Source organism: Bufo gargarizans, chromosome 5 (genome assembly GCF_014858855.1).
Source record: "Bufo gargarizans isolate SCDJY-AF-19 chromosome 5, ASM1485885v1, whole genome shotgun sequence".
NCBI lineage: Eukaryota > Metazoa > Chordata > Amphibia > Anura > Bufonidae > Bufo > Bufo gargarizans.
The window spans coordinates 173,105,864-173,127,044 of record NC_058084.1 but is presented as its reverse complement, the minus strand read 5'-3'; the positions used below and the strand labels follow the sequence as shown (position 1 = coordinate 173,127,044).

The window sequence follows — 21,181 nt, the reverse complement described above, 5'->3', positions numbered from 1 at the left end:
TGCAGCAAGAGAATGTCTAAAATTACAAACTGTGTATAAATTTGCAAATGTGTTAAATGAATTGCCGATGCACTGCTCAAAATTGAAATTGCAACACAAAGAAGTAAAAGTCATGGAATTATAGAAATCACAGTATCAATAGACCAGTTATTGATGTACAAATATAAAATATGAAAATAAAATATTCAAAACATCTTGATTTATTGTATATGCCTTGGCATGCTACTGTATCAATGAGGTTATTAATGGTTGTTTGACAAATGCTCTGCCACGCTGAATGCATTTGGGTATGCAAATCATCAAGATCCACTGCAGGCAGCTACCTTGGTGATTCCTGACCAATGTCTGGAGATCCTGCTGGCCATGGTAGCATGTTTAGGTCACACAGGCTGCTCAGAGTCGCATGAGCAACATGTGTCCTGGTATTGTCGTGTTAAAAAAGGCTCCTGGGACACATTGGAGAAATGGGCATGCCACTGGTTTCATGACCAAATCAATGTAAGGCCGATGCTGTTAGTGTAAATGAAGACTAGAGGGGTCTGGCTACTGTGCATTATGCCACCCAACACCATAATTACAGGAATTGAACTGGTGTGATGTTCCCTTGTGAAGGCCTTTTCATGGCATTACCCACAGGGTCCACAGACTATCAGTACATCTGGTACATAAGTGTGACTCATCATTGAAGAGGATAGACCTCCATTCCAGCCTCCATTGCCATCCTGATGTGCACTATCTTGCTGTGCTTTACAGAGTAGTAGCATGAGGCTTATAAAACAAATGGCCAATAGCCTAATATTATGCAAAGGCCTTCTGTTGGTTTGTGTAGACACTGTTTGCCACCCTAAGCATAGGATATGACATTCAATTTAACTTGCAGTACGATCCGTGCCTGCAGAGGTTTTGCCTCTGTGCACCTCTTGCTGTCATTCCAGTTTGTAATTTTTCTTCCAGTTACCATAACACACAGCATTGAATGGTGCTGATATCTCAGGGCGTAGAGATCTGCGGGAGTGATAAACCAAGGTCTCTTAGTTCAAGGATTCTGTCCCTCTCAGTTTTATTGTTGCAATAACTGGCACATTGACGAATGGGGGCATTGCAGAATCATTCCACAAGATTTGATCTGATTTTTGAGATTTTGTGTGGCTAAAAAACTATGCTATCAATCAGGCATTTGTGTCCCAGCCACAAGCCACAGATTAGAGCTAGGTGCTTGAAAATGTGATCATCTCAAGATGTTAAGGACACCTGTTAATTCCTTGATTTTCATCACTTTATGGTTAGTCCTTTTTGGTGTTGCAATTTTAATGTTGAAGAGTGTAGATGATAGATAGATAGATGGATAGATGAAATGTAATGGGCAGCACTGCAGTATTCTGGTAAAAATGGAGTGCCAGCAGCTGAAGAGGCGATCCACCAACTATATATGATAGAAAATGAAAAAACTCCATGGCACTTCCAAAAAAAAGGTGTGTGTTTATTCACCAGAAAGCGACGTTTCAGTCCTCTCAATGGGACCTTTTTCAAGCACTGGTCACTGGATACTTATTATCTCAGACCAGCAAATAGTTGTTGCATACTTCCAGGGTTACTTACGGTTTGATGATATATCCCAGTGTCAATTATATGAAGTTTGCAGGGGACTCATATGCAGAGAAGGATCGGGTGAGGAAAAACGTGGTGAGGATATCACTGATGAATATTCCAGGGAAACGCAGCATAGGGGTCAAAGATTGAACAATTGGTAACACCTATATCTCCCTATGCGTCCCTACCTACACCTCAGTCCAGGGACACCCCTTGATGGTAGGGGTTCCCTGTCCTCGTCCCTTATCTGTATTCCCCTGTAAAACACTACTTTAGTAAAGGAAAGGGGATGTAAATGAGTAAAATGATGCTGAGCATATATAGGTAAAGGACAACCAATATAAATATAAAGACAATTTCCCTTCAGCATTCCATTCAGGCTCAGTTGCATGGACTCTATAAGACTTCTGAAAAAGCAGAAGATACTTTAAGTACTGTAAGTTCTGAGGGCCTCAATGGATCTTACTTGTTTTCCAAGTCCATCTCACAGACAATCAGATTGAATTTGGGGAATTTGAAGACTGATTTAACACTTTGAACTCATAGTTGTGTTCCTCAAACCATTCCTCAATTTTTTTTAGCAATGTGGATGCAAATCCATTGTTACGACCAGTGTGGATTCTCTGTGTCAACCAAGGAATGGCAGCCACTAACCCCCCTCACTGGAGACAGGACAGAATACAGCAAGAGAAAAACTGAACCACTACCTACAGAATTAGCTAATCTAGTTGACAGCTGACTCACAGTCAGACAACAGATAATGCTCAATTAGCTCAAGTTGCAGTAAGAACCGCAGTTAGTGGGAACTGAGTCCAATATCTGACAGGTGGTATTGCCAGATAATCACCAAATGCAAAGGCTTAGTTGGTTTGCTAGTTCAAACTAAGATGGCTTGGAAGGCCAACCCCACTCTAGCAACTCTAAATGGATAGGTAAAATACAACCTGCTCATCAATGCTTGCTTAGAGAAACTATTGGGGGGGGGGGGGGGGGGGGTCAAAACAAAAGTTTGCAACCCAATTCTCTGATACCTTTATACTACTCCTCAATTGCTTCCTCTAATGTCACAGTTAATGTTGTTTTCTCACCTCAGTGCAACAATTAAACATAAACACTAAACTCCCGCAAATCCTAGCACTTTGCATCTTGGCCCTCAATAAAAAAAAAATTATAATCCTCCTTCCTTTGTCCATATCTCTCAACCTTTTGTAATGCTCTGTAATCTAGATCCTCATGAATGACTGTATACATAGCTATGGTTCCTTTTAATAAAAGAATGCAGACTGGAGTGGTTTCATAGTCATTTTGACGCCTGGCTGCTAAAATTTTGAATGATCCAAAAAGTATCATCTGTGTGCAATATAAAACTTCAAATCTGTTGAAGGAATTTTTACCAAACAGCAAGTTCTCTTTTGCCTGGCCATGCTATCTTACTCATAATCCCAAAAAATCTACAAGAAAAAAAATTCCACCTTCATTACATCCTGTCATTGTGAGCACTAGGTCTCTCAGTAGGAGACTAAAGAGTATATGTAGATAATTTGTCTTAGCTCCTTCTCCAATGGGTACCTGCTAACCTCAGGGACAGTAAGGAAGTTTTAAGGGTGTTTCATAGTTTCAGTTGACATAAAGAAAATATTTTTATCTCCTGTGATGTTGTTGGGCTCTCAGTGGTACTCAAGTACTTTTTGTAAAGGTCCAAATACTTGGACAGGTGAAGGTCCAAGCCCCAAAAAATGAAGGATGAACAACACCAATGGAGTGCTGCAGCAATTTTTTTGCCTTTAATCTCACCTAATCCCCATTCTGACGAGCACACAGTAATAATATCCCCTTAGTGCCACCTAACAATGATGATGCGCCTTTGTGCCCCTTAGACATTATGACAGTATGATGCCCCCTTAGAGCCCACTCACAGCAGTATTGCCCTTAAAGGGAACCTGTCACCGGGATTTTGTGTATAGAGCTGAGGACATAGGTTGCTGGATGGCCACTAGCATAACCACAATACCCAGTCCCCATAGCTCTGTGTGCTTTTATTGCTTTAAAAAACCGATTTGATACATATGCAAATTAACCTGAGATGAGTCCTGTATGTGAGATGAGTCGGGGACAGGACTCATCTCAGGGTAATTTGCATATGTATCAAATCGTTTTTTTTTCCACAATAAAAGCACACAGAGCTATGGGGATTGGGGATTGTGGATGTGCTAGCGGCCATCTAGCAACCCCTGTCCTCGGCTCTATACACAAAATCCCAGTGACAGGTTCCCTTTAAGTGTTCCCTTACAGCAGGGTGATCCCTCGGTACCACCACACAGTTTGATGCTCCTTTAGTGCCCCTAACACAATGTGATGCCCCCAACAGTGAAATGATCCCTTAAGTGCCTCGAACACAAAGCAATGTCACACAATATTATGCCCCCTTAAATACCCCCTCACAGAGTGATGCACTCTTTAATGCCCCCTCACACTGTATGATATCTCCATAATTGTCCATCACACAGTATGATGTCTGCTTAAGTGGCCCCCCATACAAAGTGATGACCTCAAAGTGCCCACCATGCAGTATGATGCACCATTAAATGACCTCCACAAAGTACTGCCTCCTCGAGTGGCCACACACAGAATCATGTCCGCTTAAAGGGGTTGTCTAACTTCAGTAAGTGGCATTTATCATGTAGAGAAAGTTAATACAAGGTACTTACTAACGTATTGTTATTATCCATATTGCTTCCTTTTCTGGATGGATTCATTTTTACATTACATTATACAATGTTTGTTTCCATGGTTACAGACCACCTTGCAATCCATCAGTGGTGGTAGTGCTTGCACAATATAAGAAAAAGCACTAGCCTATGTGAGCTCCCACGGTCCCAGCCACCAGAGAGGCTGACGCTTTATCCTATAGTGTGCAAGCACGACCACCACTGATGGATTGCAGCGTGGTCTGTAACCATGGAAACAAGCAGTGTATAATGTGATGGAAAAATTAATCCAGCCAGCAAAGGAAGCAATATGGATAATAACCAATATATTAGTAAGTGGCTTGTATTAACGTTCTCTACATGATAAATGCCATTTAAGGGGCATTTATAGAGTTAAGCCCCCCTTAAGTGGCCCCCACACAGAGTGATGTCCCCTCATAGAATTATGTCTCCTTAGATTTCCCTCCACACAATGATGTCACCCTCATAATTATGGCCTGCTTAGTGGCCTCCCTTACAAAGTTATGCCCCTTTAGATGGCCGCCCACACAGTGAATCCCCCATCATAGTTATGCCTCCTTAGATGGCCCATCCACAGTTATGCCCCCTTAGATGGCCCACCACACAGTGATAGATACCCCTATAATAGTTATGTCCCCTTTAGTGGACCCACACAGTTTTGCCCCTTTAGATGGCCCCACACATTTATGCCCCCTTAGACTATCCCCAAAACAATAATGCGCTCATCACAGTTATGCCCTCTTTAGTGGTCCCACAAAAAGGTATGTGCCCTTAGATGGCCCCCCATACAGTGATGTCTCCAATATATGGTAGTTAAGCACCCTTTAGTTACCTCCAAAACACAGTTACAACCCCTTAGATTGCCAAATCCAAGAAAATACAAAATCCATGCCCATACAATCCATGCCCATACAATCTAACAAACACATAAACTTGCTAGAAAATCCACAAGCGTCAACGTGCATTCCAATCCAGCATCCTTTACATATCCTTTTCACCAATGTGAGGGCAAATATGCCAAGAATTGGCCGGAAAGAAAACTGCTGCTCGTATGCCGGGCCTCCGCCGTTCCCCAGTTAGTTTCCTACTTTTCCTCCCACCTTCTCAACATCCCATTATGCACCCCCAATACTGAGACGCTGTGCCCCCCAAAACTATACTGTAGAAACAGAAACCCCCTGAAAATGCTTGTTACACACAGATAGCACCCCCTTCAATAATTATTGGAACACAATGCTGTAAAAATAACTGCACCCAGCAAATAGGGCTCCTGACACTAATAGTGTAACCATAATGTCCCCCAAAAATAACTGTGCTAAGCTAATACTATGCCAGGGCGCCTCCACAGTAACAGTGCTCCCCAAAATCCCAACAATAGTAATAATTCTGTGCCAGAGTGCACTTAGTAGTAATAGTGCTCCTACAGTGCCCCCAACAGTAATTGTGTTCCAGAAGTAATAATGCTCCCATAGTCCCCAAGTTGTAATAAAGCCCCCTTATAATGTGTGCCAGTACCAAAAATGCTCCGTTGTGTGGCAGTAAAAAAAAAAAACTCCTCTTAGTGCCCCCAATGTCCCCAAAGTGCCCTCATGTGATCCAATGACCCGTACTGTGTGCCACTACAAAAAACAATTAGTGCCCCCAGTTGAGCTAAGGTGCCCATAGTGCCCCTATAATTTGTGCCAGTATAAAATACTCCTATATAGTGCCCTCAGAAGATGCCCCCATAGTGCTCCTCCCTGTTCTATATAGTTCCCCCATAGTGATCCTCCCCATCCCCATAGTGCCCTTCATAATGTGGCAGTATAAAATGCCCCTATTGACAAAATGCCCCACATAGATGCCCCCATAATGCTTCTCTCCCCCCTTCCCCATAGTGGTACCAAAATGGGTGCCAGTATTAAATGCCCCTATATATTGCCCCCATAGTGCTCTTTTCCCCCCTTCTCCATAGTGCCCCCCATAATGTGCCAGTATATAGGGCTCCACTCCCCTTCTTGCCATACTGTACTGAAAATAATTAAAACAATAAACATTTATACTTACCTCCATGACACTGCCTCTTCCGGCCTGTGTCCCACTTTGTATGGCTCAGGCGGCGCAATGACGGCCTAGTGCCTGTAGCCTATCAGAGGAACGGGCAAGGGAGATGCAGCTGTCATATATAGAGATATAACAGAGCTGAGTGTGCTGGGGCAGCTGTCATGTGTATAGAGATATAGCAGAGCTGAGTGTGCTGGGGCAGCTGTCATGTGTATAGATGTAGCAGAGCTGGGTGTGCTGGGGCAGCTGTCATGTGTATAGATGTAGCAGAGCTGGGTGTGCTGGGGCAGCTGTCGTGTATAGATGTAGCATAGCTGGGTGTGCTGGGGCAGCTATCTTATATAAAAGGACTAAGGATCCGCATCTATAGTGATCTGAAACCGGTCGATTTTCTGCATTGCTTTATGTTGGTTTTTATCTGCACGGGATTGAATAAAGCCTGAAAGTATTTTTCAGTGAAGCTGGACCATCTTTCTTTCCTTTGGGATCCGCTGTGCGCCCAAGGTTCAGGGCAAGGTCCGGGCTCCTGGCTTCCTGTGGATGAGCGCGGCATTTTCCAGTGTTGCTCCATAGCTATCTTATATAGAGCTATAGCAGGCTGAGTGCACTGTGGCAGCTGTCATGTGTATAGATGTACACTAGCTATCAAAGCTATTAACGAGTCTACAGTTTGCTGGGCGGCTTCTGCGGTCCCCGTTCTGAAGCGTGCGCTGAACAGTGCCCTGCGCATGCGCTGGATCTTGTGAAGTCAGGGGACAGTAAGCGCCGCCCAGCGAAGTGTCAAGGAACCATGAACCAGACGTACAACAAGAGATAAGTGGAAAATAAGAAGGCTTTATTGAAAATCAAGCCGTAAGCAAAAGTCCAAACGGATGGCTAAACCGAAGCAGGGTCTTGCGTAGACAGAGGTCAGGAACCAGAAGGGTAGTCAGACGAAGCCTGGATCAGGAACCAGCAGGGTAGTCAGACGAAGCCAGGATCAGGAACCAACGGGGTAGTCAGACGAAGCCAGGATCAGGAACCAACGGGGTAGTCAGACGAGGCCAGGATCAGGAACCAGAAGCAGCAGCAGTCTTAGAAGCATGTGAACACAGAAGGACCAAGCAAGGAACTGAAGCCACAGACCTCCTATATATATGAGCTAGGCATCCAGCTCCTCCCAGTGGGAAGGAGAAGCCGCAGGGTGGGAGGCTACAAGAAACCCAGAAACCAAGATGGCCGCCAGCACATGTCAAACGAAGGAGAACAGTGAGAAGGTAAGACCATGACACGAAGTGAATATTGATGAGCTGGGCGGCGCTTACTGTCCCCGACTTTACAAGATCCGGCGCATGCTCTGGGCACTGTTAAGCGAAGCGCTTCAGAGCGGGGACCGCAGAAGCCGCCCAGCAAACTGAATATTCATGAGCTGGGCGGCGCTTCAAAGCGGCAGTTGGGGGAGGCTGGCTGGGCGCAAGAGAGGTGAAACGCCGCCCCTTGGGCAGATTGAAGACCGTTGGAGCAGGTTTTAAAACTTAAAGTTTACTGTATGTATAATGTGGACAGGGGGATACTTATATGATTGTAATACCCATTATAAGACCTGTACTGCCATATATATACCTCAATATGCTTATTGGCCCTGTCAGTGTCCCTTTAATCATACCCAGTGTCACCCATAGCCAGTCTCCTGCCCCCTTAATCATACCCTGTCACCTTTGCCCAGTCCCCTGCCCCCCTTAATCATACCCAGTATCACCGAGAGCCAGTCCCCTGCCCCCCTTAATCATACCCTGTCACCTTTACCCAGTCCCCTGCCCTTCTTAATCATACCCGGTGTCACCCTTACCCAGTCCTCTGCCCCCTAAATTTGACCCTGCCCCCTTAATTATACCCAGTGTCACCCAGAGCCAGTCCCCTGCCCCCTTAATCATACCCTGTCACCTTTACCCAGTCCCATGCCCTTCTTAATCATACCCAGTGTCACCCTTACCCAGTCCCCTGTCCCCTCAATTAAACCCTGCCCCCTTAATCATACTCAGTGTCACCCTTATCCAGTCCCCTGCCCCCTTAATCATACCCAGTGTCTGTGACCCTTAATTTAAGAGGGGAAGGGTCTAATTGAGGGGGCAGGGGATTGGCTCTGGGTGACACTGTGTATGATTAAGGGGGGCAGGGGACTGGGCAAAGGTGACAGGGTATGATTAAGGAGGTAGGGGACTGGCTATGGGTGACACTGGGTATGATTGTACTTGTTTTCACTTGCACTTAAATTATCTGTAATAAAAAAAACAGTTTGTTGCAAAGATTGTTTTCCTCTTTGTGTACGTTTAGGTGAACCTGGGGGGGGGGGGGGGCACAAGATTAGCTTGCACAGGGCGCTGCCACCGCCACCGGGCCCGGATTGTTCAGTCCATTGTCTGCCCCTGGCTCTCACTACATTTTCGGGGGGGGGGGGGGGTGATTTGTCCCATTGCCCCCCCCCCCCTGGATCCGCCAATGAGTGCAGTGATGGCAGAAGGGAGATACCCCTGCTTTTAAGTGAATTTAATCTATCTGTGCAGCTGAAAAAGGGAATAATATTGCTGAAAAAAACATTAGGAAGCCCAAACATAACTTTGTATGATTGTACAAAGAAGCAAAACCATTCTGCAAACTTTCTTTGAAAACTCAGGTATACTTCAACACATTTTGTTTTTTGGCATTGAAAAGGTTTGTAAACTAGAATGAGGAGTCAGCTGGCAAAGGCATATGTTAAACTGGCAGGAATTAAAAGATTTCCAGACCGCATAAACTATAGAAGTGATTTATTAGCTATATATTAATCTGCATTGTGCATGATGTTATGTCTTTTCCTGACTTCTGCTCCGGTTTGTATTTATTCCATAAACGTTTTTCTTTTTGCTGCTCCAAATAATTATGTGCTGTGTTTGCCATAGATCGATGTGGTAGGTCCCTTTACTTTTAAATAATGTGAACAAGAACAGCTGTGACCAAAATACATTAGCATAATGATCTGTGTGATTGTGGACTCTAGTAGACTCTCTCAACTAGTTGGCCCCAGAATTCTGAACATCATTCCTTAGCCTCCTGCCACTCCCTTGGTTAGCTTGGTTAAGTTTTCCTAGCAAGCATATGTTTATCACTTTCCCCTACAATCATTATGGAATAATAAGTCCTTTCTCCAGAACTAGACCTACATCCTCCTCTTCACTTGGTGGTGAGTAGGATAGCCTTGACTGGCTTTACCAAGTTCTTTCCTCCACTAGTTTTATAACTTTTGAAGGCCTATGGGACAAATATTTAATCACTCAATTTAATTGCTAACAGAGATGAGCGAATCAAAGTTGACGAAGTGGAATTCGATTTGAATTTCAGGAAAAATTCGATTCACACAGAATTTTCTCACATTTCGTGGTAACAAATCGCATTTTTTCCTAAAATGGCTGCTTCACAAGTGAGGACATAGAGCAAGGAACTCTGGTAAGGCGGGATCACCCATAATGCCATGCATGCAGCCATTCAGCAGACAGCCAGCCTTGTGATGTCACAGCCCTATAAATAGCCTCAGCCATCTTGGATTCTGCCAATTTCCAGTGTACTTAGTGCAGGCAGAGACGTCAGCAGGCGCTAGGGACAGTGTATAAGTGGAAAAAGAAACATTTATTTGCTGTTCAGCACTGCAGTTACATGTTCTAAAGCCCTTTTTGCCATGTATTAGTGCCAAAAGTAAAATATATTTGCCTCTCAGCAGTGCAGTTACATGTTCTAAAGCCTTTTGTGGCATGTATAAGTGGAAAAAGAAACATTTATTTGCAGTTCAGCGGTGCAGTTACATGTTCTAAAGCCCTTTTTGCAGTGTATTAGTGGAAAAAGTTAAATATATTTGCCGTTCAGCGGTGCAGTTATATGTTCTAAAGCCATTTTTGTTGTGTATTAGTGGAAAAAGTAACATGTATTTGCCGTTCAGTGGTACAGTTACATGTTCTAAAGACTTATGGTGTGTATAAGCGGAAAAAGAAAAATATATTTGCTCTTCAGCAAAGTAATTATATATTATAAAGCCCTTTTTTGTCATGTATTTGTGGCAAAAGTAAAATATATTTGCCGTGCAGCTATATGTTCTAAAGCCTTTGGTGGCGTGTTTTATTGGAAAAATAAAAATGTATTTGTTTTTCAGCGGTGCAGTTATATGTTCTAAAGCCTTTGGTGGCGTGTATTAGTGGCAAAAGTAAAAAAAAAATGCTGTTCAGCGGTGCAGTTATATTTTCTAAAGCCTTTTGTATCGTATTAGTGGCAAAATAATATATATCTGATGTTCAGCGGTACAGTTACATGTTCTAAAGACTTTCGTAGCGTGTATAAGTGGAAAAAGAAAAATATATTTGCTCTTCAGCGGTGCAATTATATGTTCTAAAGCCATTTTTGCAGTGTATTAATGGAAAAAGTATAATATATTTGCCATTCAGTGGTGCAGTTATATGTTCTAAAGCCTTTTGTTGCTTGAATTAGTGGCAAAAAAAATTATTTGCCGTTCAGTGGTGCAGTAATATATTCTAAAGCCATTTTTGCAGTGTATTAGAGGCAAAAGTAAAATATATTTGCCTTTGAGCGGTGCAGTTACATGTTCTAAAGCCTTTTGTGTTGTATTAGTGGCAACAGTAAAATATATATGCCGTTCAGTGGTGCAGATATATGTTCTAAAGCCCTTTTTGCTGTGTATTAGTGGCAAAACTAAAATATATTTGCCGTTCAGCGTTGCAGTTATATGTTCTAAAGCCCTTTTTGTCGTGTATTAGTGGCAAAAGTAAAATATGTTTGCTGTTCAGCGGCACAGTTATATGTTCTCAAGCCTTTTGTGGCATTTATAAGTGGAAAAAAATAAGGGCCTATTTGCCTTCCAGCGGTGCAGGTGCTAAAGCAATTTTTTGTGTGTATTAGAGGGCTATTAGCCATTGTGTGGTGAAATGAGAAAATTACAGGGGTGTGGTAATAAAAATTTTATTTTTTTATCTGATCTAACAGTATGTCAGACAGAGAAGTGTTAAGCCCTTCACAGGGGAGTGGCAGAGGCCTAAATGTTTATGGCACAGGCACAGGTTGCAGCAGAGTAAGGGGGCATGGCAGCAGGAGTCGCAGCGAGAGGCCTTAGCTCTTGGTGTCATCTAGCAGTCGTATCTTGACTAGCGACCCAGCAGTTCTTGAATGGTTGACTCGGTCATCTCTGTTTTGGATCCACTCCTGTTTTTTTGGGGAATTAGCAATACTGATGGATTACTGACCAAATGCTGAGTGAGTGAAGGCAGATGCTCAATAGACAGGATTCGTTTTTTGGGGGTTATTGTTCTGATGGATCAGAGGAAGGGCAAAATAATCAGTGACGTCAACACAAACTTACTGCTGAAACTCTCTCCACTATGTCGGGGGCTCTACTTGTTTAAGCGTTTAATAGAACAGGTTCTGTAGACATCTATGTGGAATCAGCTGATGGTGTAAAAGGAGTGCACTTTTTCTTGATGCTAACATTGACCTGTAAGGCTGAGTTCATACTTAAGTTATTTGGTCAGTTTTGGCCCCGAAACTGCCCAAATAAGTGAAGTGTGCAGTGATATTAAGAGTGACGCCTGTCCTCTGCATGTCATACTGACTCACAGTTTTATTTCACTACCAAAGCAGACTCCATATGTGTGTAACTGCAAGGCACAGTGTCCTACACCACTATAAAGGCTCTCTGCAGCCAGGAAATAGCAGTTTTTTAACGCGATTCGCTGCAAATTAATTCTGATCAAAGCACATTTTTTTCCATAAATTCGGCAAACTGGCTGAATTGAATTTTTGAAAAATTCGCTCATCTCTAATTCTTACAAATCAAATTATGAGTTTCCTTACTTCCGTCCAAACCATGACTCCGATATGGGCTTTACCTGACACTCAGTTAGGTCTCTGATTTACTTTCTGGACATATTGACATATGGGGTGGGACTTGGTAAGCATGTGGGAAATAATATGTAAAGCATGGATACATTGCTATTCCAATAATACCAACATGTACGTAGAATTAGTGTATTAAGTCCTCATACACTGGCATATGTTACCTTCATGCATAGCACATGCTGTACTTGATGCTGTAATCAGATTCATTGTTTCTTTTTTTAAAGTCTTTATTATGTTCAATACAAATTACATCATAAAAGAAACAAATCACATATTTTCATCCCTTATTTATCCCATCCCCCTACCTTCCCCTAAAAAAAACCTAAAAACAACAAAACAACCCTATTTACTTTAACTTTTTCCTTACAATGCCGGTGACAAACTCGCTCCCAACCAGGATAACCACATCTATTCCCATCAACTTATTTGATTTCTACACAGAAAATATATTTTCTCATTGCCAATGACCTTACTAAACAAACCTTCCCACTTATGGGAATTGCCAGAGTTTTATCAGTTCCCCACTCTCTAGCAATAACAATCCTTCCTAAGAATAAAACTTGATGCTTACATTTTGGGTATATTACCAAAAGGGATGAGCGAACTCGAACTGTATAGTTCGGGTTCGTACCGAATTTTGGGGTGTCCGTGACACGGACCCGAACCCGGACATTTTCGTAAAAGTCCGGGTTCGGGTTCGGTGTTCGTCGCTTTCTTGGCGCTTTTGTGACGCTTTCTTGGCGCTTTTTGAAAGGCTGCAAAGCAGCCAATCAACAAGCGTCATACTACTTGCCCCAAGAGGCCGTCACAGCCATGCCTACTATTGGCATGGCTGTGATTGGCCAGAGCACCATGTGACCCAGCCTCTATTTAAGCTGGAGTCACATAGCGCCGCCCGTCACTCTGCTCTGATTAGCGTAGGGAGAGGTTGCGGATGCGACAGTAGGGCGAGATTAGGCAGATTAACTCCTCCAAAGGACTTCACTTGATTAATCGATCGATCTGCAGCTGTGCATCATTGAGCTGCTGAAATTCAAATGCTCACTCACTGTTTTTAGGCTGCCCAGACCGTTTGTCAGTCACTTTTTTCTGGGGTGATCGGCGGCCATTTTGTGTCTTGTGCGGTGCTGCGACCAAGTGCATCCAAGCTGCGACCAAGTGCATTTAACCCTCAATGGTGTGGTTGTTTTTTGGCTAAAGCCTACATCAGGGTGAAGCTGTCACACCAAGTGCATTTAACCAGCAATAGTCTGTTTATTTTTTGGCCATATACTACATCAGGGGCAAGCTGCGCCCGTCACCAAGTGCATTTAACCCTCAGTAGTGTGGTTGGTCAAGCTGTGACACCAAGTGTATTTAACCAGCAATAGTCTGTTCATTTTTTGGCCATATACTACATCAGGGGCAAGCTGCGCCCGTCACCAAGTGCATTTAACCCTCAGTAGTGTGGTTGGTCAAGCTATCACACCAAGTGCATTTAACCAGCAATAGTCTGTTCATTTTTTGGCCATATACTAAATCAGGGGCAAGCTGCACCCGTCACCAAGTGCATTTAACCAGCAATAGTCTGTTCATTTTTTGGCCATATACTACATCAGGGGCAAGCTGCGCCCGTCACCAAGTGCATTTAACCCTCAGTAGTGTGGTTGGTCAAGCTATCACACCAAGTGCATTTAACCAGCAATAGTCTGTTCATTTTTTGGCCATATACTAAATCAGGGGCAAGCTGCGCCCGTCACCAAGTGCATTTAACCAGCAATAGTCTGTTCATTTTTTGGCCATATACTACATCAGGGGCAAGCTGCGCCCGTCACCAAGTGCATTTAACCCTCAGTAGTGTGGTTCGTCAAGCTGTGACACCAAGTGCATTTAACCAGCAATAGTCTGTTCATTTTTTGGCCATATACTACATCAGGGGCAAGCTGCGCCCGTCACCAAGTGCATTTAACCAGCAATAGTGTGGTTATTTTTTGGGCATATCCCAGTCTAATTCTGTCACTAAATCCATACCGGTCACCCAGCGCCTAAATACTAGGCCTCAAATTTATATCCCGCTAAATCTGTCGTTACCGCTGTACTGTTGTGGCTGGGCAAGTTATTTAGTGTCCGTTAAAGCACATTTTTTGTTCAGGGTTGAAATACAATTCCCAATTTAGCAATTTCATAATTTAGTGGTTTCTGCTATATCAGAGCTATTTGAAATCTATCCCTAAAAGGGTATATAATATTCAAGGTGCACATTGGGTCATTCAGAATAACTTCACACACACCCGCTACTGTGTATTTCCAAGTCTAATTCTGTCACTAAACCCATACCTGTCACCCAGCGCGTAAATACTAGGCCTCAAATTTATATCCCGCTAAATCTCTCGTTACCGCTGTACTGTTGTTGCTGGGCAAGTTATTTAGTGTCCATCAAAGCACATTTTTTGTTCTGGGTTGAAATACAATTCCCAATTTAGCAATTTCATAATTTAGTGGTTCCTGCTATATCAGAGCTATTTGAAATCTATCCCTAAAAGGGTATATAATATTCAAGGTGCACATTGGGTCATTCAGAATGACTTCACACACACCCGCTACTGTGTATTTCCAAGTCTAATTCTGTCACTAAACCCATACCTGTCACCCAGCGCCTAAATACTAGGCCTCAAATTTATATCCTGCTAAATCTCTCGTTACCGCTGTCCTGTTGTGGCTGGGAAAGTTATTTAGTGTCCGTCAAAGCACATTTTTTGTTCTGGGTTGAAATACAATTCCCAATTTAGCAATTTCATAATTTAGTGGTTCCTGCTATATCAGAGCTAATTGAAATCTATCCCTAAAAGGGTATATAATATTCAAGGTGCACATAGGGTCATTCAGAATAACTTCACACACACCCGCTACTGTGCATTTCCAAGTCTAATTCTGTCACTAAACCCATACCTGTCACCCAGCGCCTAAATACTAGGCCTCAAATTTATATCCCGCTAAATCTCTCGTTACCGCTGTCCTGTTGTGGCTGGGAAAGTTATTTAGTGTCCGTCAAAGCACATTTTTTGTTCTGGGTTGAAATACAATTCCCAATTTAGCAATTTCATAATTTAGTGGTGTCTGCTATATCAGAGCTATTTGAAATCTATCCCTAAAAGGGTATATAATATTCAAGGTGCACATAGGGTCATTCAGAATAACTTCACACACACCCGCTACTGTGTATTTCCAAGTCTAATTTTGTCACTAAACCCATACCTGTCACCCAGCGCCTAAATACTAGGCCTCAAATTTATATCCTGCTAAATCTCTCGTTACCGCTGTCCTGTTGTGGCTGGGAAAGTTATTTAGTGTCCGTCAAAGCACATTTTTTGTTCTGGGTTGAAATACAATTCCCAATTTAGCAATTTCATAATTTAGTGGTTCCTGCTATATCAGAGCTATTTGAAATCTATCCCTAAAAGGGTATATAATATTCAAGGTGCACATAGGGTCATTCAGAATAACTTCACACACACCCGCTACTGTGCATTTCCAAGTCTAATTCTGTCACTAAACCCATACCTGTCACCCAGCGCCTAAATACTAGGCCTCAAATTTATATCCCGCTAAATCTCTCGTTACCGCTGTCCTGTTGTGGCTGGGAAAGTTATTTAGTGTCCGTCAAAGCACATTTTTTGTTCTGGGTTGAAATACAATTCCCAATTTAGCAATTTCATAATTTAGTGGTTTCTGCTATATCAGAGCTATTTGAAATCTATCCCTAAAAGGGTATATAATATTCAAGGTGCACATAGGGTCATTCAGAATAACTTCACACACACCCGCTACTGTGTATTTCCAAGTCTAATTCTGTCACTAAACCCATACCTGTCACCCAGCGCCTAAATACTAGGCCTCAAATTTATATCCCGCTAAATCTCTCGTTACCGCTGTCCTGTTGTGGCTGGGAAAGTTATTTAGTGTCCGTCAAAGCACATTTTTTGTTCTGGGTTGAAATACAATTCCCAATTTAGCAATTTCATAATTTAGTGGTTTCTGCTATATCAGAGCTATTTGAAATCTATCCCTAAAAGGGTATATAATATTCAAGGTGCACATAGGGTCATTCAGAATAACTTCACACACACCCGCTACTGTGTATTTCCAAGTCTAATTTTGTCACTAAACCCATACCTGTCACCCAGCGCCTAAATACTAGGCCTCAAATTTATATCCTGCTAAATCTCTCGTTACCGCTGTCCTGTTGTGGCTGGGAAAGTTATTTAGTGTCCGTCAAAGCACATTTTTTGTTCTGGGTTGAAATACAATTCCCAATTTAGCAATTTCATAATTTAGTGGTTCCTGCTATATCAGAGCTATTTGAAATCTATCCCTAAAAGGGTATATAATATTCAAGGTGCACATAGGGTCATTCAGAATAACTTCACACACACCCGCTACTGTGCATTTCCAAGTCTAATTCTGTCACTAAACCCATACCTGTCACCCAGCGCCTAAATACTAGGCCTCAAATTTATATCCCGCTAAATCTCTCGTTACCGCTGTCCTGTTGTGGCTGGGAAAGTTATTTAGTGTCCGTCAAAGCACATTTTTTGTTCTGGGTTGAAATACAATTCCCAATTTAGCAATTTTATAATTTAGTGGTTTCTGCTATATCAGAGCTATTTGAAATCTATCCCTAAAAGGGTATATAATATTCAAGGTGCACATAGGGTCATTCAGAATAACTTCACACACACCCGCTACTGTGTATTTCCAAGTCTAATTCTGTCACTAAACCCATACCTGTCACCCAGCGCCTAAATACTAGGCCTCAAATTTATATCCCGCTGAATTTGAATACAATACATTGGGCCAAATAATATTTTTGTTGTTGTGGTGAACCATAACAATGAGAAAAACATCTAGTAAGGGACGCGGACGTGGACATGGTCGTGGTGGTGTTAGTGGACCCTCTGGTGCTGGGAGAGGACGTGGCCGTTCTGCCACATCCACACGTCCTAGTGTACCAACTACCTCAGGTCCCAGTAGCCGCCAGAATTTACAGCGATATATGGTGGGGCCCAATGCCGTTCTAAGGATGGTAAGGCCTGAGCAGGTACAGGCATTAGTCAATTGGGTGGCCGACAGTGGATCCAGCACGTTCACATTATCTCCCACCCAGTCTTCTGCAGAAAGCGCACAGATGGCGCCTGAAAACCAACCCCATCAGTCTGTCACATCACCCCCATGCATACCAGGGAAACTGTCTCAGCCTCAAGTTATGCAGCAGTCTCTTATGCTGTTTGAAGACTCCGCTGGCAGGGTTTCCCAAGGGCATCCACCTAGCCCTTCCCCAGCGGTGAAAGATATAGAATGCACTGACGCACAACCACTTATGTTTCCTGATGATGAGGACATGGGAATACCACCTCAGCATGTCTCTGATGATGACGAAACACAGGTGCCAACTGCTGCGTCTTTCTGCAGTGTGCAGACTGAACAGGAGGTCAGGGATTAAGACTGGGTGGAAGACGATGCAGGGGATGATGAGGTCCTAGACCCCACATGGAATGAAGGTCGTGCCACTGACTTTCACAGTTCGGAGGAAGAGGCAGTGGTGAGACCGAGCCAACAGCGTAGCAAAAGAGGGAGCAGTGGGCAAAAGCAGAACACCCGCCGCCAAGAGACTCCGCCTGCTACTGCCCGCCGCCATCTGGGACCGAGCACCCCAAAGGCAGCTTCAAGGAGTTCCCTGGCATGGCACTTCTTCAAACAATGTGCTGACGACAAGACCCGAGTGGTTTGCACGCTGTGCCATCAGAGCCTTAAGCGAGGCATTAACGTTCTGAACCTGAGCACAACCTGCATGACCAGGCACCTGCATGCAAAGCATGAACTGCAGTGGAGTAAACACCTTAAAACCAAGGAAGTCACTCAGGCTCCCCCTGCTACCTCTTCTGCTGCTGCCGCCTCGGCCTCTTCTGCTGCTGCCGCCTCGGCCTCTTCCTCCGCCTCTGGAGGAACGTTGGCACCTGCCGCCCAGCAAACAGGGGATGTACCACCAACACCACCACCACCTCCGTCACCAAGCGTCTCAACCATGTCACACGGCAGCGTTCAGCTCTCCATCTCACAAACATTTGAGAGAAAGCGTAAATTCCCACCTAGCCACCCTCGATCCCTGGCCCTGAATGCCAGCATTTCTAAACTACTGGCCTATGAAATGCTGTCATTTAGGCTGGTGGACACAGACAGCTTGAAACAGCTCATGTCGCTTGCTGTCCCACAGTATGTTGTTCCCAGCTGCCACTACTTCTCCAAGAGAGCCGTGCCTTCCCTGCACAACCAAGTATCCGATAAAATCAAGTGTGCACTGCGCAACGCCATCTGTGGCAAGGTCCACCTAACCACAGATACGTGGACCAGTAAGCACGGCCAGGGACGCTATATCTCCCTAACTGCACACTGGGTAAATGTAGTGGCAGCTGGGCCCCAGGCGGAGAGCTGTTTGGCGCACGTCCTTCCGCCGCCAAGGATCGCAGGGCAACATTCTTTGCCTCCTGTTGCCACCTCCTCCTTCTCGGCTTCCTCCTCCTCTTCTTCCACCTGCTCATCCAGTCAGCCACACACCTTCACCACCAACTTCAGCACAGCCCGGGGTAAACGTCAGCAGGCCATTCTGAAACTCATATGTTTGGGGGACAGGCCCCACACCGCACAGGAGTTGTGGCGGGGTATAGAACAACAGACCGACGAGTGGTTGCTGCCGGTGAGCCTCAAGCCCGGCCTGGTGGTGTGCGATAATGGTTGAAATCTCGTTGCAGCTCTGGGACTAGCCAATTTGACGCACATCCCTTGCTTGGCGCATGTGCTGAATTTGGTGGTGCAGAAGTTCATTCACAACTACCCCAACATGTCAGAGCTGCTGCATAAAGTGCGGGCCGTCTGTTCGCGCTTCCGGCGTTCACATCCTGCTGCTGCTCGCCTGTCTGCGCTACAGCGTAACTTCGGCCTTCCCGCTCACCGCCTCATATGCGACGTGCCCACCAGGTGGAACTCCACCTTGCACATGCTGGACAGACTGTGCGAGCAGCAGCAGGCCATAGTGGAGTTTCAGCTGCAGCACGCACGGGTCAGTCGCACTACAGAACAGCACCACTTCACCACCAATGACTGGGCCTCCATGCGAGACCTGTGTGCCCTGTTGCGCTGTTTCGAGTACTCCACCAACATGGCCAGTGGCGATGACGCCGTTATCAGCGTTACAATACCACTTCTATGTCTCCTTGAGAAAACACTTAGGGCGATGATGCAAGAGGAGGTGGCCCAGGAGGAGGAGGAGGAGGAGGAGGAGGAAGAGGGGTCATTTTTAGCACTTTCAGGCCAGTCTCTTCGAAGTGACTCAGAGGGAGGTTTTTGGCAACAGCAGAGGCCAGGTACAAATGTGGCCAGCCAGGGCCCACTACTGGAGGACGAGGAGGACGAGGATGAGGAGGAGGTGGAGGAGGATGAGGATGAAGCATGGTCACAGCGGGGTGGCACCCAACGCAGCTCGGGTCCATCACTGGTGCGTGGCTGGGGGGAAAGGCAGGACGATGACGATACGCCTCCCACAGAGGACAGCTTGTCCTTACCCCTGGGCAGCCTGGCACACATGAGCGACTACATGCTGCAGTGCCTGCGCAACGACAGCAGAGTTGCCCACATTTTAACCTGTGCGGACTACTGGGTTGCCACCCTGCTGGATCCACGCTACAAAAACAATGTGCCCACCTTACTTCCTGCACTGGAGCGTGATAGGAAGATGCGCGAGTACAAGCGCACGTTGGTAGACGCACTACTGAGAGCATTCCCAAATGTCACAGGGGAACAAGTGGAAGCCCAAGGCCAAGGCAGAGGAGGAGCAAGAGGTCGCCAAGGCAGCTGTGTCAATGCCAGCTCCTTTGAGGGCAGGGTTAGCATGGCAGAGATGTGGAAAAGTTTTGTCAACACGCCACAGCTAACTGCACCACCACCTGATACGCAACGTGTTAGAAGGAGGCAACATTTCACTAACATGGTGGAACAGTACGTGTGCACACCCCTCCACGTACTGACTGATGGTTCGGCCCCATTCAACTTCTGGGTCTCTAAATTGTCCACGTGGCCAGAGCTAGCCTTTTATGCCTTGGAGGTGCTGGCCTGCCCGGCGGCCAGCGTTTTGTCTGAACGTGTATTCAGCACGGCAGGGGGCGTCATTACAGACAAACGCAGCCGCCTGTCTACAGCCAATGTGGACAAGCTGACGTTCATAAAAATGAACCAGGCATGGATCCCACAGGATCTGTCCGTCCCTTGTCCAGATTAGACATTAACTACCTCCCCTTAACCATATATTATTGGACTCCAGGGCACTTCCTCATTCAATCCTATTTTTATTTTCATTTTACCATTATATTGCGAGGCTACCCAAAGTTGAATAAACCTCTCCTGTGTCTGGGTGCCGGGGCCTAAATATATGCCAATGGACTGTTCCAATGTTGGGTGACGTGAAGCCTGATTCTCTGCTATGACATGCAGAATGATTCTCTGCTGACATGAAGCCAGATTGTCTGTTACGGGACCTCTCTCCTCTGCCTGTGTGCTGGGCCTAAATATATGCCAATGGACTGTTGCAGTGGTGGCTGACGTGAAGCCTCATTCTCTGCTATGACATGCAGACTGATTCTCTGCTGACATGAAGACAGATTCTCTGTTACGGGACCTCTCTCCTCTGCCTGTGTGTGTGCTGGGCCTAAATATATGCCAATGGACTGTTGCAGTGGTGGCTGACGTGAAGCCTCATTCTCTGCTATGACATGCAGACTGATTCTCTGCTGACATGAAGACAGATTCTCTGTTACGGGACCTCCCTCCTCTGCCTGGGTGCTGGGCCTAAATATATGCCAATGGACTGTTGCAGTGGT

At 44.9% G+C, this 21,181-nt stretch overlaps 1 protein-coding gene across 1 annotated transcript in view; it reads right to left on the bottom strand.

Annotated features, from left to right (window-relative positions):
* The window catches only part of LOC122939370 (collagen alpha-6(VI) chain-like), a 177,426-nt gene that overhangs the window by 163 nt on the left and 156,082 nt on the right, over positions 1-21,181 (bottom strand). The gene's annotated exons all lie outside the window — the stretch shown is intronic.